This window comes from Stigmatopora nigra, chromosome 21 (genome assembly GCF_051989575.1).
Source record: "Stigmatopora nigra isolate UIUO_SnigA chromosome 21, RoL_Snig_1.1, whole genome shotgun sequence".
NCBI lineage: Eukaryota > Metazoa > Chordata > Actinopteri > Syngnathiformes > Syngnathidae > Stigmatopora > Stigmatopora nigra.
In genome coordinates this window covers 7,246,256-7,260,000 of record NC_135528.1, presented here as the reverse complement: position 1 = coordinate 7,260,000, position 13,745 = coordinate 7,246,256, and the positions used below count along the sequence as shown (strand labels likewise).

Sequence of the window (13,745 nt, the reverse complement as noted above, 5' to 3'; positions counted from 1 at the left end):
GTTAATTCTACAATATTTGGACATTCTTTAAAAGTGAAATTGAGCAAAAAAAACAAAAAAAAGACCCCGTGACCCATTTATCAAACCCCTCGCTGCATATTTATTTAGCTGAGAACATCCTGCCCATCACTGTCATGACCTTCCATTTTGCCGCGTGGCCAAGTTGGACTTTTTTTTTCTTTTTTTATCGGGTTGGAAAAACAGCAAAGCCAATCAGTGTCAATATTCCCTCACTTGTGGTCATTTGCCACAAAAGGGCGCAGATAGGGCAACGCGTGTTTCGTTTTGGGAGGCCAAAAAACGCAGGATTTTCCGAGCAGACCACCATTTTAATCGTGGGGAGGAGCTGCCCTTTTGGGACCTGAATGCCACTCTACTAAAACTTGGAAAGGGCCGAAAACAGGGAAGGATTATCTTGGCGGTTTGTTTGTTGTTTTAAGGAGATAGAAGTTGACTGAGGAAGACTAAAAGGAAGGATAAAAAATAAAAACAGCCATTCCATACCTGTCAAACTTAGCCTCATTAAGTAATAAAACCATACAAATGCAACATATTTACTCACACTGGGTCTACTAGAAAGTCTAAAATTGCCTTTTTGTATAATGCTGGGAACATTGCTTGCTGACACGCTATATTTGTATAGTGAAAACCAGTGGCACAGACCAATTTGGGGTAGAAAAATATTAATATTAATATTAAAAAAATGGTCTAAAAATTCAAAAACACTTTAAAAATACCTCAAACTTAATAAAACAATCAATTAAAAATGAAAAATGAAATTAACATTAGCAAAGTTGCTCTAAATTAATGTAAACTTGCACCATTTGAAAAACTACCAATGAAACACAAATATTTAAGACTAAAATTGCAAAATATGAATTAATGGAAGCCATAGACAGAAATGGACATCAAATCCATTTCAACTGGAAGAGTTATTACATAAAAATACACTGAAAAAAAAGTGCATTATGACAACAAATGATATGAAAATCCAAAATAAAGTAGACTAAATAGTACCAACAACAACTAAAATATTGATATGTGATATATCAAGAAGAAAGAGTCTCATAAAAGATATCAACGTGGAAATGAGACAAACAAAAGGAAGAGTGAGAAAGTCAAATCTTGATTGTGAAGGAAGAAAACAATGAGTTTCTTTTTTTTTTGTTGGTGCGCACGTGCTGGAAGAAGCCAAAGCCACGATTGAAATCAGGACATTTCTTATCTGTCATTTTCTGACAGGCTTATCCAGCATTCTTCATCTGGGCCTGATCTCAATGTGGACCGGATCGGACCAGACCGCCCACCGTCTGGTTTTACACGGCCGCCGCCGCCGCCGTCTCGCAACGTCCGTACGTGACGGCTAATATTTACTTTTGAAATTCCCCTTTGAAGGCCGACTTTTTTCCCGCTTCCACTTTGCGCGCGTACAGACGTTGTCAGTCAGATCCGATGGCATTAACCTATGACCCGAGGACAAGTACTTCCAGGTGGTTCTTTTCGTCTCGGGTCACCGGACAGCGTCGTCGTGCATGCACGCGAGGTCATTCGAAACTAGATACAAAATGTCTTAAATGCAAAAACTAATAAAATAATCGAGATTTTTCACTTAATGAACATTTCTGGAGTCGTCAACGATGGCAGAAATCAAATTATTTACTGTTTTCCCCTTCAAAATAAAAGGGAGAATTTGTATTACTTTTTTCGGTAGAGCAAAATAATAGTTTTTTTAAATATGTAAAAATGTCAAATAAAATAGAAAACATTTTTTTTAAAATCCAATTTTGATTTTTTTGCCTATTTTAAATACAACTAATAAAGAAAATCAAGTAAAGGTTTCCAATAAAAGACTAAGGGAATATTTACAGATTTTAAAAAAATAAATATAATAAAATTAGATATTTTTTTACTATTTTTTATTTAAAGTAAAAAATAATAGTGTATTTTTCCAATCGCACCTGAGTATAAGACGCACTAGGCAAACATAATAAATAAAATAATAAGTAAAAGTCAAATCAAGTGAAGGTTCCCAATAAAAGCTAAAGGGAATATAGAGATTATTTAGAGATTTTTTTAGTTTTTTTTATATAAAGAAAAAAAGAATACCATCTTTTTCAGACTATAAGTCGCAGCCGATTATACCAGTACCAGTCAAACAATGCACAATATAGAACAATGCACAATATAGAAGAAAAATTACAAGTCACATTTTAGGGACGATTTTAGGGGCAATTTTTCATTTGATAAAAAAACCAAGAACAAACTAAAAGTGAAATCTGTTAACATAACATTTCCAGATTTGAAGCGACTATCCAAAATGAATGAGGGCAGCCCAAAAGGTTAAAAAAAAAAAAAAACCCAAAGCAAAGCACAACACGTCTGAGTTTCCCACCCTGAGCTTAAAAGCTCATCAAGTTTTTGAAACCAAATCTTCTTCTTGTGTGGTGACGATCCAACATTTGATCTGGCGCTTGGGAATGTTTCTCTTCTGAGAAGAACCCACACTTTTCCCAATTCCAATTCCTAACAGGTGCCTGCGAGCATAACTTCCTCTCCCAGTAATCTTCCCCAAGGAGACTTTCGGCGGCTAACCTAGCACGCCAGTCTCAGTTATGTCATCTTTCGCCACTTCCCCCCCGCCAATCCCTCCCAGGTGGTCTCGTGAAACAATCTACCTCGACCAATCACGTGATCGGAATCTTAACCGTCAATAAAAATGGCCACGCCGTTTGTCGGATAGCTCGACTTTTTGCAACTTTTGGCGGCGAATTCCAGTCGGACGTACACGCAAGAGAATTGGAATTTGGTGGGGATTCTGTGGACTTGAGTCGTCCGGCGCCGACGACTGAACGATGCCAGGTGCTACACGAGGGAGACGGACCCCACAAGCGGCGGCGGCGGCCTACTTCCATCCTGTTTATTCTTTTCTTCCCTCGCAATATACTTATTGGCCGGCGTTAGCTAATTTCAGACATGCGATGTTAGCTTTACTGGATTCTGCATGGAGTTTTTCAAGGGAAAAATCCATTGTAACGATGCTAGATGTCCAATTACTTTCCAATTGGAGGGTCGGATGAACAAATATGTCCATCCATCAAAAGTTGTCTACTCTTAATGGCAGGGAATGAGTTAAATACTATGAAATTTAGAGTTTTTTTTTTTTTTTTTTTTAAAACATAGCTATACACAGTGCAAAAAAATCAGTTTTATCATGAATATAAGTCTAGGCTATAATTTTCAGTAAAATATGAAGGATGATTTTTGGAAGATTTTCTAACTAGTTTTTTTTTACTTGAAAAGTAACATTGAAAAAAAAACATTTTTAAGTGGATTTTATTCCAGCATAGTTATTCATTGACATTTTTTTTGCTATTATTATTCATTTTAGTGCGCGTATAAGCTTTTTTTGCGACAAATATGGCGTAAATGTGAGAAAATACAGTAATCGAAGGTTTTTTTTTTTTTTTAGCAAGATTTTTTACTACAAAAGTGTCCAATTTTTTTATCTGAATTTCTCAAGCCGGCTCAGGTGATTTCCCCGAATTTCAGTAAAATTCCCAAACTCCTCCGCCTGTGTATTCCCCTTGGGAGGTCACGACATTTTTCCCAAATCCGAGCATGGCCACTTTTTCTGTTATTTTTCTCCCAAAAAGTCACGATTCAAGCAAGGTCAACGTAGCTATTTAGTCTATGGAACGTCGTCTCCTCATAACATCAACGGGGGGCTTTGCGGCTTTGCGCTTATCAAGGCATGCCAGACATTCCCCTTTCACGCGTGTTTGTGTGCGATTGAACGCGGCGTGGAAACGTCGGCCGGCGCGTGCATGCTCCGACCTGAGCTCAGACGTGAGCGTAAACACGTGAATTCAACCCCTCGACATTCCAAACACTTGTAGCGCCCGTCGAGCAAAACAAGGGCTCGTTTTCCTGTTTTGTTCTTTTATTTTGGGGGGAGCGGAAAAATTGAGACTCCCCCTTATTCCAGCATACGCCTAACGATTCTCTTCTGGTCCTTTGACTCCACCCCCTCCCCAAAAAAATAAAAACCTCCCAGGTAATCGTCAAGTACTTTTCCATTTTAAGATTAGCCGTCTTTTGTGTGTTATCTTGTTTTTTTGGACGGGCAACTTACCAATAACAGCGTGGCTTCCTGTTGTTGCCTTCAAAACTTTCCAAAGTGCAAGTGGTGCTGAAATCCTTCAGGGAGGGGGGGCTTCATCTCAAATTGGCGTTGGACCTTCAAAATAAGAGGATAGATTAGTCTCGGATGAAACAAAAATGGGGCTAATGCTGCTAGCTCGCTTTGGCTGACAAAACTTAGCATTAGCTGTAGCTTGAAGCTCTTTATTGTTATTTTATACATACTTATGTATCATTTTATTATAGGTCACAATAATATTACATTTTGAAGTCAAGTAGGGGGCCGCAAATATCATCCTGCGGGCCTCAATTGCCCCCCAAGCCGCATGTTTGCAAACCCTAATGTAACCTATGCAATTTTTTCCTCCTTTGCATATTTGTGGTTTGATAAATCCACCAAAAAATTGAAGAAGTGAAAAATAATCTATCAGAAATCCCTAAATACAAAAATATAACCAAATAACATAGATATGCACTCTATTCAGAAACATATTTGACAAAAAAATGCTCCCCACTTTATGACTTAACACCAAAATCAAACAAAAAACTATGAATCAAATCATACCAAAAACATTGAAACATCATTAAAAATCCATCACTGATAACACAATCAACAAATAGCCCATTTAAAGCCTCACCTATAAAAACAAGGTCACGAACCTTGCACCTTTCGATTTGTCACCATATTTTCCGTTCCCCGACAAATAACAAAAACATTTTTGTCCCATTAAAACCGCCACTCGACGTATGAACAGTTTGTGTTGTTCTTTACATCCATTCATGGCGTGCGTGTATGCACTCGGGGCGTTCACGCTAAAGGATTTAACGCCAGACGGCATTCCGGGAGTCGTTGTCATACGTTTTCCGTCACATCAAAGCAGACGACGACCTTGTCCATTTTCCTAAGCGGACCACCATAGTCGTATCGAGTGGCGAATTGACGGCGCTGGAGTATTATTAGCTCAATTACAACTTTTATGAGGCCTTTGCGTCCATATTAAATGTGGTTCTTATCTGTGGAGTTGCAGAGACCAATGTGCGGTTCCTGTTATTGGCGTCCCTCAAAATTGCGGCCTGGAATTTTCAAATTGTTTGAGTTCGAGACGGCGAGAAAAGAAAAAAAAAAGAAAAAGGATTGTTTGTTATCACAATGCCCTTCCACAGCAACTTGAGCGTGTGTTGTTATGACTCAGAGACCAATCAGCTGTGCTCGTATTTACACGATTGGGTGGCTGTCAATCAAAAAATGGATTGGACGTCCGTTGTTGTCAATGGCAAACATTGATTTTATCTTTTGAGTTGAGTTTATTTGATGGAGGAAATATTTTGGAATGAAGTTTTATATAAATTAAAGGTCGATTCTAATTATTGATTGGTCGATTAGTTGCAATTAATTGAGGTTAATGCCCATTCAAAAAGGATTGGACGCCAATGGCAGCTAATAATCAATAATATTAGTTGTATATCAAATAAAACTCCTTAAAATTTTAGTCTGAAGTTTAAAACAATTGATTTTTTAAGCAACTTATCCTCACAAGGGTGGAAATTATAAAATTGCGATTTCAACTTACTGAATTCGATTGACTTAAAATATTTCCAAAAAAAACTTTTGTTGATTTTCCCTGCGAAATTTCATGAAAGCACATTTTAAGGGAATAACAGAAGCATCATTGATTGTCTGCGAATGGAATTGTTTTCAAATAACCCAATGAATCATAATGTTGTAATATGTAAGATAACATATTATTTGTTCTTTTGACAATGATGATAGTAGATTAAAACCAAAACATAACATGATGTCATGCATCAGAAAGTTGAAACTACTTGACTTCCTGCTCCAGTTCATTCATTGACCAAAATCTGTAAACATGGACGTACGTAAGTAGGAATGTTCTGCTCTGACTTTTATTCCGGAATGTAGCATCATCCATCAAAGTGGAATGTTATACATTCTTGCAAACAATAGTTTATTCAATGACCCCGACGTCTTTAGCATGGCTTAGACCTGAGTCAGAAAAAAAACGCTCATATCTCTTAAAAAAAAGATGCGGGTCTTTATGACTCTTTAGTATCGATATGACCAATCCCCTATTTTGTCCCTGGTGTTAGATTTCACAGCCTTGGGAGATTAGATGGCACACCGGATGCCGATGATTATCGGCGTTACCCCCATGTGACTACGGTAAACAGATGCTAACAAAGCTACGTTGTTTTTGCGGCGTAATCTTTAAAAACGGAGACGTAAAAGTTGTAAAATGGAGAAGGGGGAAATTGATTGACAGATTGTTTTAAGAACCTTTCTTTCTCAGATGGTTAAGTTATTCAAAGCTTGTCAAAACGTCACTGAAATATGTATTTAGACGCCAAGGGTGGTTTCTTAAGGAAACCTCCGATACGTAATACTTATGACATTCATCAAAAAAGAGGGTTATTATTGTTGTAATTGTATCATAAATGGCATTTTTGGGGGTTTTTTGGTAATTGATGTCAATGTTGGCCAAAAAAAATCATTCAAAATATTTAATTTGTTGCCATTGACAGTAATAAATGTCCAATCTATTTGCTTTTAGAGTTCGTCTCAACTAATCAAAATAAATATATAAATGGATTACATTTTTCAAAACCAAGTGTTATCAAATCAATAGAAATAAATAAGAGTCATAAAATGAAGTCTTCTAATACCCAATTGAGTATATTGGAATATATTCCCAAGCAATGATAACTTTTAAGTCCATTTTGCTAGTAATTCTATTCCCTATAAACACACGACAATATGAACAATTTAAGAATAAACTCAACTCCTAAACCTTCTTGCCCAGTCCAAAAAGGATGGGACGTCCCTAAAACCAACGGCAGGCCAAGACTCGCCCATAGTGTCGCCCAATACTAAACGAAAGATTGCAAAACAGGAGAAACGGGAAGTGTCGCTCTCCTGTTGCATAAATGACTCACCTGCAACACGATAAGCGTTCTTGCTTAGTGGCAGCCATTTTGGAGCAACTGATATTGATTAACATTGCCAAATACCTATCACGCAATCATAACCACCTACTTGGAACCACCTAAACGGAATTGAAATTCACTATTCATCGGCTAGGCTTGGTTTACTTGGAAAGAAGTCATTTTTAATGGCTTCCTCGGAACAGGTTTTTTTTTGGGGGGGGGGGGTTGTTGTCTTTGCTGGCTGGGGAACACCTCTGGAGGAGTGGTGGGAATGCTGCTCTAGTTCTGGCACGGAACTCAAAGTCCTCGGGGCACGCCAGTTCATGGAGATTAAATTCCCTCAAATGACACGGCAGGTGATTGGACGCGTTTGCGAAAAAGTTTGCGCACTTTCGTGGGCTTGCATTCTTTCAAACGCTTGACATGAATTGGAGGGAATTTGCTTTTTTAAATGGTTTGCGCAGCGTTTTGGTTGGTTGGTTGGTGAGGTTCAACCACAAAATTAAACACCATACAAAATAAGTCATTATGGCTGTCAATCAAATCTGACACAATTTGATGTCATTTAACCCGATGAACCTTTTAGGCTAAAAACGGTTAGCTATCAGAAACTGTAAATTTAAACACTATAAAAGATATTAAATACATTTGTTTTTCCTTGTCTAATTAAAAAAATATATTGTCTTACTAATTCAGAAATAGATATTGAAATGTGGCTAATTCGCTTTGGCTGACAAAACTTAGCATTAGCTATACCTTGTATCTTTTTAGTATTATTTTATACATACTGTTATGTATCATTTTTTATAGCCCAAAGCAAAAATATAAGGTTAGAATAATATTGCATTTTGAAGTCAAGTATAGGGCCGCAAATATCATCCTGTGGGCCTCAATTGGCCCCCAAGCCGCATGTTTGAAAACACTAAGGTAGCCTATACAATTTTATTCTCCCTTGCTTTTTGTGGTTTCAAATATCCACCAAAAAAATCGAAAAAACGTGAAAAATAACTTGGAGAAATGTGGAAAAAACGTACTATTAACCTAGTTGAAATTAAAAGGATGTCTTGTCACGATAAACTCGCGATTGGACGCCGACGGCGCTGACTGAAAAACCGTTTCACGCTATAGTACCTCTCAAATAAATCATTATCTTTGTCCAAACTTGCAATACTTTAATCATTACTTGTTTTACGATTTTACCTTACTGTGATAAATGAAAAAAATGGGATGATTGACATCCAAATTCTTTTTAGCGTTAGCAAGCTTGAACTTGTCGTCGTGTGTCTATTTTTTGTTTCCATTTTTTGTCGGCGCTTCGCTGGCTAATCGTCCGATTACGCAAGCGCTGTTAGGAGCGTTTAAAACAATTAAAGCACGTTTAAAAGGTCTTGAAGTGCAAGTTGGTGCAAACCACAAACATGTTGCAAAAAGATTCATTTTGCTTTTGATGACTTCGACACACGTTTGACAACAAAAAGCTTTTTGGACTGCTTGGCTACACTTGAGCAAAATAGAAAAAAAATAGCCCTAAGCGCAGATTAATTTCTTTTTTTTTTTTAAATGTCTGAAGGAAAATAAAACTAACATCGATTAAACATGAAATTAGATGAAATATAACATGCGAGTCACAAATGAGTTGAGATTATTCAAAAAATAGGCATTAAAATATATATATATTTAGATTTTAGGGATATTAAACAAAGATTAGCTGATTATAAAATAAAGTTTTGATTTAAAATAAAATAGAAGATAAATATTTTCCTTTAAAAACACTAAATAAACTAATTTTCAAATGGAAAAACTGGTCTTGCCATATCAAGACAGATTGAAAAGTAAATTATAATACTAATAAAATATTTTTTTTACTTTAAAAAAATAGAATATCATAATATAAAACAACATAAAGGCTAATCACTGCTATTAAAATACAATATTAAAACAATAATTTCTGTCAAGTATAATATATTTCAATACAAATGATTCTACATAATTAGATTATCATTAAAAATGTCTGTTTTTCAATATCATGGCAAATGAGTTATGATTTTTTTTTCTTTTTAGAAAATTGTAGCGATCTTTTAACTATAATTTGAAGTTCAACCAGATTTCATATTTATATTCACCTTTAAAAAAAAAACAAGTTAAGTCATTCATTGCCATTGACGTTACTAGACGCCCAATTCATTTGGACAGGGAGGGACGAACGAATGTTCTATTACTGTCAATAGGAGCCAACAATGTTAACCGCCCTGACTCTTTCCTGGAAACAACTTAAATTGTACACAATGTGGCTCACTAGCAACCAAACAAAACATGGCTCACATGTCAAAAGCAATCATATTCTCCACCATCATCATCACCATCATCATCATCTTCACTTGCTACAGCATGCAAACATTGCCCTAACAAACTACTCATTACCTAACATCTTTCCTTTCCCAAAAAGATTGGACCACAACAGTTACGCTGCGGTGCGGTCCAGGCCGCCGCCGCCACCACCGCGTTGGCGGGAAGTGCTGCGCGGACAACAGGATGTGCCCTGGCTCCGCTGTCGAGGGTCGAAGAATTCTAGGAAGTTATTGTACTTTGCGGAATGGGCTCAGGATAGATGTCTGTCTTTTTTTTGGGGGGGGGGGGGGGGTAAATTAGGCCTGAGTCATATCACGTCGGGGGGTGACGGACTTTGAAGATAATGTGTCCTGTTAGTTAATGTTTGTGCTCACTCACTTCCACATTCCACTTGACGGAATAAAAAAAAAAATAGGGTAATTCAAGGTTCATTTATAGTTCGCATATTATCGGAATGGCCTATTTTAAAGTTTGTTTCATATATAAGGCGCACTTGATTATAAGACGCGGCATTAGTAGTCGTAGGGGATTTTGTTATACAGTAGTACTGCGTAGGAGTCGTTATATATCAACTAGATGGAGCTGTGCTAATAGGAATTTCATATAATGATTAACTAATTTAATACATATACAGTCATACCTCTACTTACAAATGCATTTAGGTATGACATTTTCAGGTTGCAAAATCTTTTGGGAGGTGAATCATTGCCTCCAGAAATGAATAAAAATCCAAGTTACGAAAACGTCAATACCTTTCCTATATCTGCTATTTTATTTTGAAATTTTCACCGATGCACTGCTTCTTGCTTGACAGTTTCTCTACAATCTACTGGGCTCTCATTGGCTGTCTTATAAAAAAACCCACCATGTTTCTTTGACCGCCATTGCCTGCTTAACTGTGGCATGAATTAAAGTATTTACATATAAAGTGCCACTCTACTTACAATATTTTCAAACTTAGGAAAAAAGCCAATTAATTTCGTTGTATCACTGCATCAGAGTATTAAGCCCATGTATAATAATAATAATAATAATAATTCCATATACATATATAATGAACTAATTCCCTGCAATTCAACCCATTTTGACTTCAGCCTGTCGAAACCAATAAGACGTTTATTGCCATCGTGCATTAAATAACAATTTTAGAATCCCAGTACTTAACTCTACTTTGTCACTTCTCACCTTGTTACCACACAAATATTTATATTTTATCCCCTTGCGCCATTTGTTTTTTTACGACTGTAATTAGGATCGATAAAACGCCGGCTGACTTTGGCCCCCGAGCACTTCTCTCTCCCCACTCGACGTATCCGGTGGCCTAACATTCTTGCCTCTTCGGCTCTCTTTTTGATCAGTGGAGGACGTTTCCGCCGTGACGGGCCTTCTCCCCGACGCGTGGATGGGTCAGGGAGCAGCGGGGTCATGGGTTAACACCACGGGCGGCGCTTTAGCAACAAACAAGTGCTCCCATAATCCCCCAACGGCGCTGAAAGGCGTCACTCTGCGTCTTTATAAATGCCGACACCCGGAAAACAAAGATCTCCAAAGGCGGCGTTTTAAATCTGGGCCGTATACATGTGGCGGTTGTGGTTATAAATCACGTCTTGAAACGCGTGGAAGCTTAATGGAGGTAAGGATCAGTGGGTTGATCCTCCCGCCGGATCAAATGTTTGCCGCGTGTTGACAGCTAGATTTGGCCTGCGGCATTAGGATGTGTGTTTGTATGGCTAAAGGTGGGGAGGACACCCCCCCTGATGATGTGTTCGTCAATGTAGGGGTTAACAGGTTTGACCCCGAGCCCCCCCAAAACAGGCAGAAGTCAATGACAGAAAGGTTGGATAAAATTATGCCTTTGTAGTGTTAATGACTGGAAAGCTACTTTAAAAAGTCAATGGCAGTGAATGAGCTAAAAGTGGGATTTTTTTTGACTTTACAGCATTAATTATGATTAAAAAAGGAATTAACCAATTATATGATGCATATATTAGCCTAGCTGACAGCTAGTAAGAAAAGAGCTAATTAAATAATCATATTTCATTGAAAAAGATACATTGATTTGTACAAATGCAGTATATTTTGCACATTATCATTCTTAATATTATTAATCCAAAAAATTATTACCTTAAAAATATTACATATTTTTTTGCTAACTTGACTTAGTCTGTATTGTATGCACTTTTTTAATTTTTTTAACCTTTTAAATTTTTCAAAATGCCACGACACAATTGTTTTCTAAAGTTTAGTTTTAAGAAAACATGTTACAAATATTACTTTTGGACAAAAGGACGGAATTGATTCATTCATAAAACATTTGTTTTAACAATTTTAACTAAACAAGTGTGGCTAAAAAATGCTATTTTTTTAAGTTGATTTAGAGCACCCTCCAGTGGCAAAACTGTAAAGTACGAAAATACCATATTTTTACATTCCACTAGATGACGAGATTGCTGCATAAATGCCAACAGATACCAGACTACATTTGCATCATGATATTGAAAAACAGACTATGACAAGATGTTAATATAATTTTAAGGAAGAAATATAAAAAAATTGGATATTAATGTAATTCAGTTGTATTAATAAAGCTAGTTTTTTTAGTTGTTCTGACCACTACTCTTGATAATAACAGTAACTTCATTTTGCAGAATTCCTTTTTTTTGCCTCTACTCTAATTAATCACAAATACTATGTTCATCAAACAATAACCATAATATTTTTTTACAAACAGTGGGAGCATTTTTGTTTAGTTACGTTTGCTGTTCAACCACGAATTTGAAAACTAGGGCAAACACAGATGAATGTGTTCTTTTTTGTCGTTTTGTTTTTTTGTGCAGGAATGACGTTTGTCCGGAGGTTACTAAAGTCACGCGGTATAAATAGGCACACTTACTGTTTTTAATGTGATTTACAAATTTGACCTAGATATTGTGAAATGCGGGAATTTGGTGAAAGGTAATGCTTTCTTTACGGGTCTTAACTAGAAGATTGGATATTTTGACTTCTACAACCTTAATTTAGACTCCTTACCTTTTTTTCCAACGACTGCAGATCACAATTTTCTGTTCTGTGATGTTTTTTTGCCGTTTTTTGTTTTCAAAGAGCTTTGGATGACATCATGTTCACGGTCCGCTGCTGTAAATAAACATAACAACTGTGAATGAAATGTGAAATGACAGAGGATGAAAAGAACATTTTATCTGAGAGCTGTATTACATATTCACATGCACAAAATGGGTATACTTACATTTTTTTAAACTGTACGACAGCCAAGAGAAATGTTTGTCTCCTTTTGTGACATTGACTAAAAATGTGCAGTAAAAATAATGCAGGAATGCAACTCACCTGGATTTTTACTGCAGTTTTTTTTCACAATAAGCAACACTGCACTATTGCATTACAAACAGGGTTTTCTGGTGCACAATTTGCAAAAGGATGAAAAGAAGTATTCTGTATACGTAGAGAGAAAATATTACATTAAAAGTCAAATAAGTGCAATGCATCGTCTTATGTGTATTTAGGTCAGCAACACATTTTAAAAAACGATTTCATAAACATCAATAAATTAGCAATCAATTAACACGACAACTAAATGAAATACTCCTAAAGAAATGTACATTAATGGAAACGTTCAGAACTTACCGTAGAGTTTATAAATATAAAATGTTTGGGACGTATAGTGTTGATTTGGCGACCAGCGCCATGTTGGCTTGATTAGTTTTGACTGAGCAGCTGCGAACAACAGGTTAGTTTTTTTTTTGCGAGGGCTAGCATAACACGCGCACACAAACATTACCAAATTAAAAATGTTAAACCTTGTAAATATTAAAAAAGGAAAAAAAACATTCAAAAGTTTTGGAATATAATCGAATTGTTTTAACACGTGACCAACAACCTTTGACGTCACATGTCCATTGACGTCGAATGTTGTTTTCATATTAATATCCACATTTGATTTTCAACTGTTGTTTTCAAACATAATTGGGAATTAGACGACAAACGACATCACGGGACTTGACTCTTTGGCCCTTTTGTGCGTGTGTACATCCTTTATCAGTTACTAACAAGAGTTCTTTTCATAGCTGGCAATGTATCCGGGTCAGCTAGGCAAGAGTTGTCCTGCAGCTGTCTGACCATCTAAAGAAATAACAAACCAAGTCAATGTACTAAATACACAGTGATGATTTGTATTAATGTATCTGAAACTAAAAAAAAAAAAAACTCAACTCAATTACAACAAGCCAAACAATGATAAATTCAAAGCTCTAAATATCTCATCCTACATATGTATTTACTAATTCTCATTATGCATG

The 13,745-nt window shown here is 36.4% G+C and overlaps 1 long non-coding RNA gene across 1 annotated transcript in view; it reads right to left on the bottom strand.

The window, feature by feature from the left end:
• LOC144215093 (uncharacterized) overlaps window positions 1–13,194 on the bottom strand; it is a 26,505-nt gene extending 13,311 nt beyond the window's left edge. Inside the window, exons 1-3 of the long non-coding RNA XR_013330346.1 lie at window positions 12,778–13,194; window positions 12,463–12,567; window positions 4,133–4,237 (exon numbers count right to left, since the gene is read on the bottom strand). This is a non-coding gene — a long non-coding RNA (uncharacterized LOC144215093). The remainder of the gene's footprint in view (window positions 1–4,132; window positions 4,238–12,462; window positions 12,568–12,777) is intronic.
• Window positions 13,195–13,745: the final 551 nt, after the last annotated feature.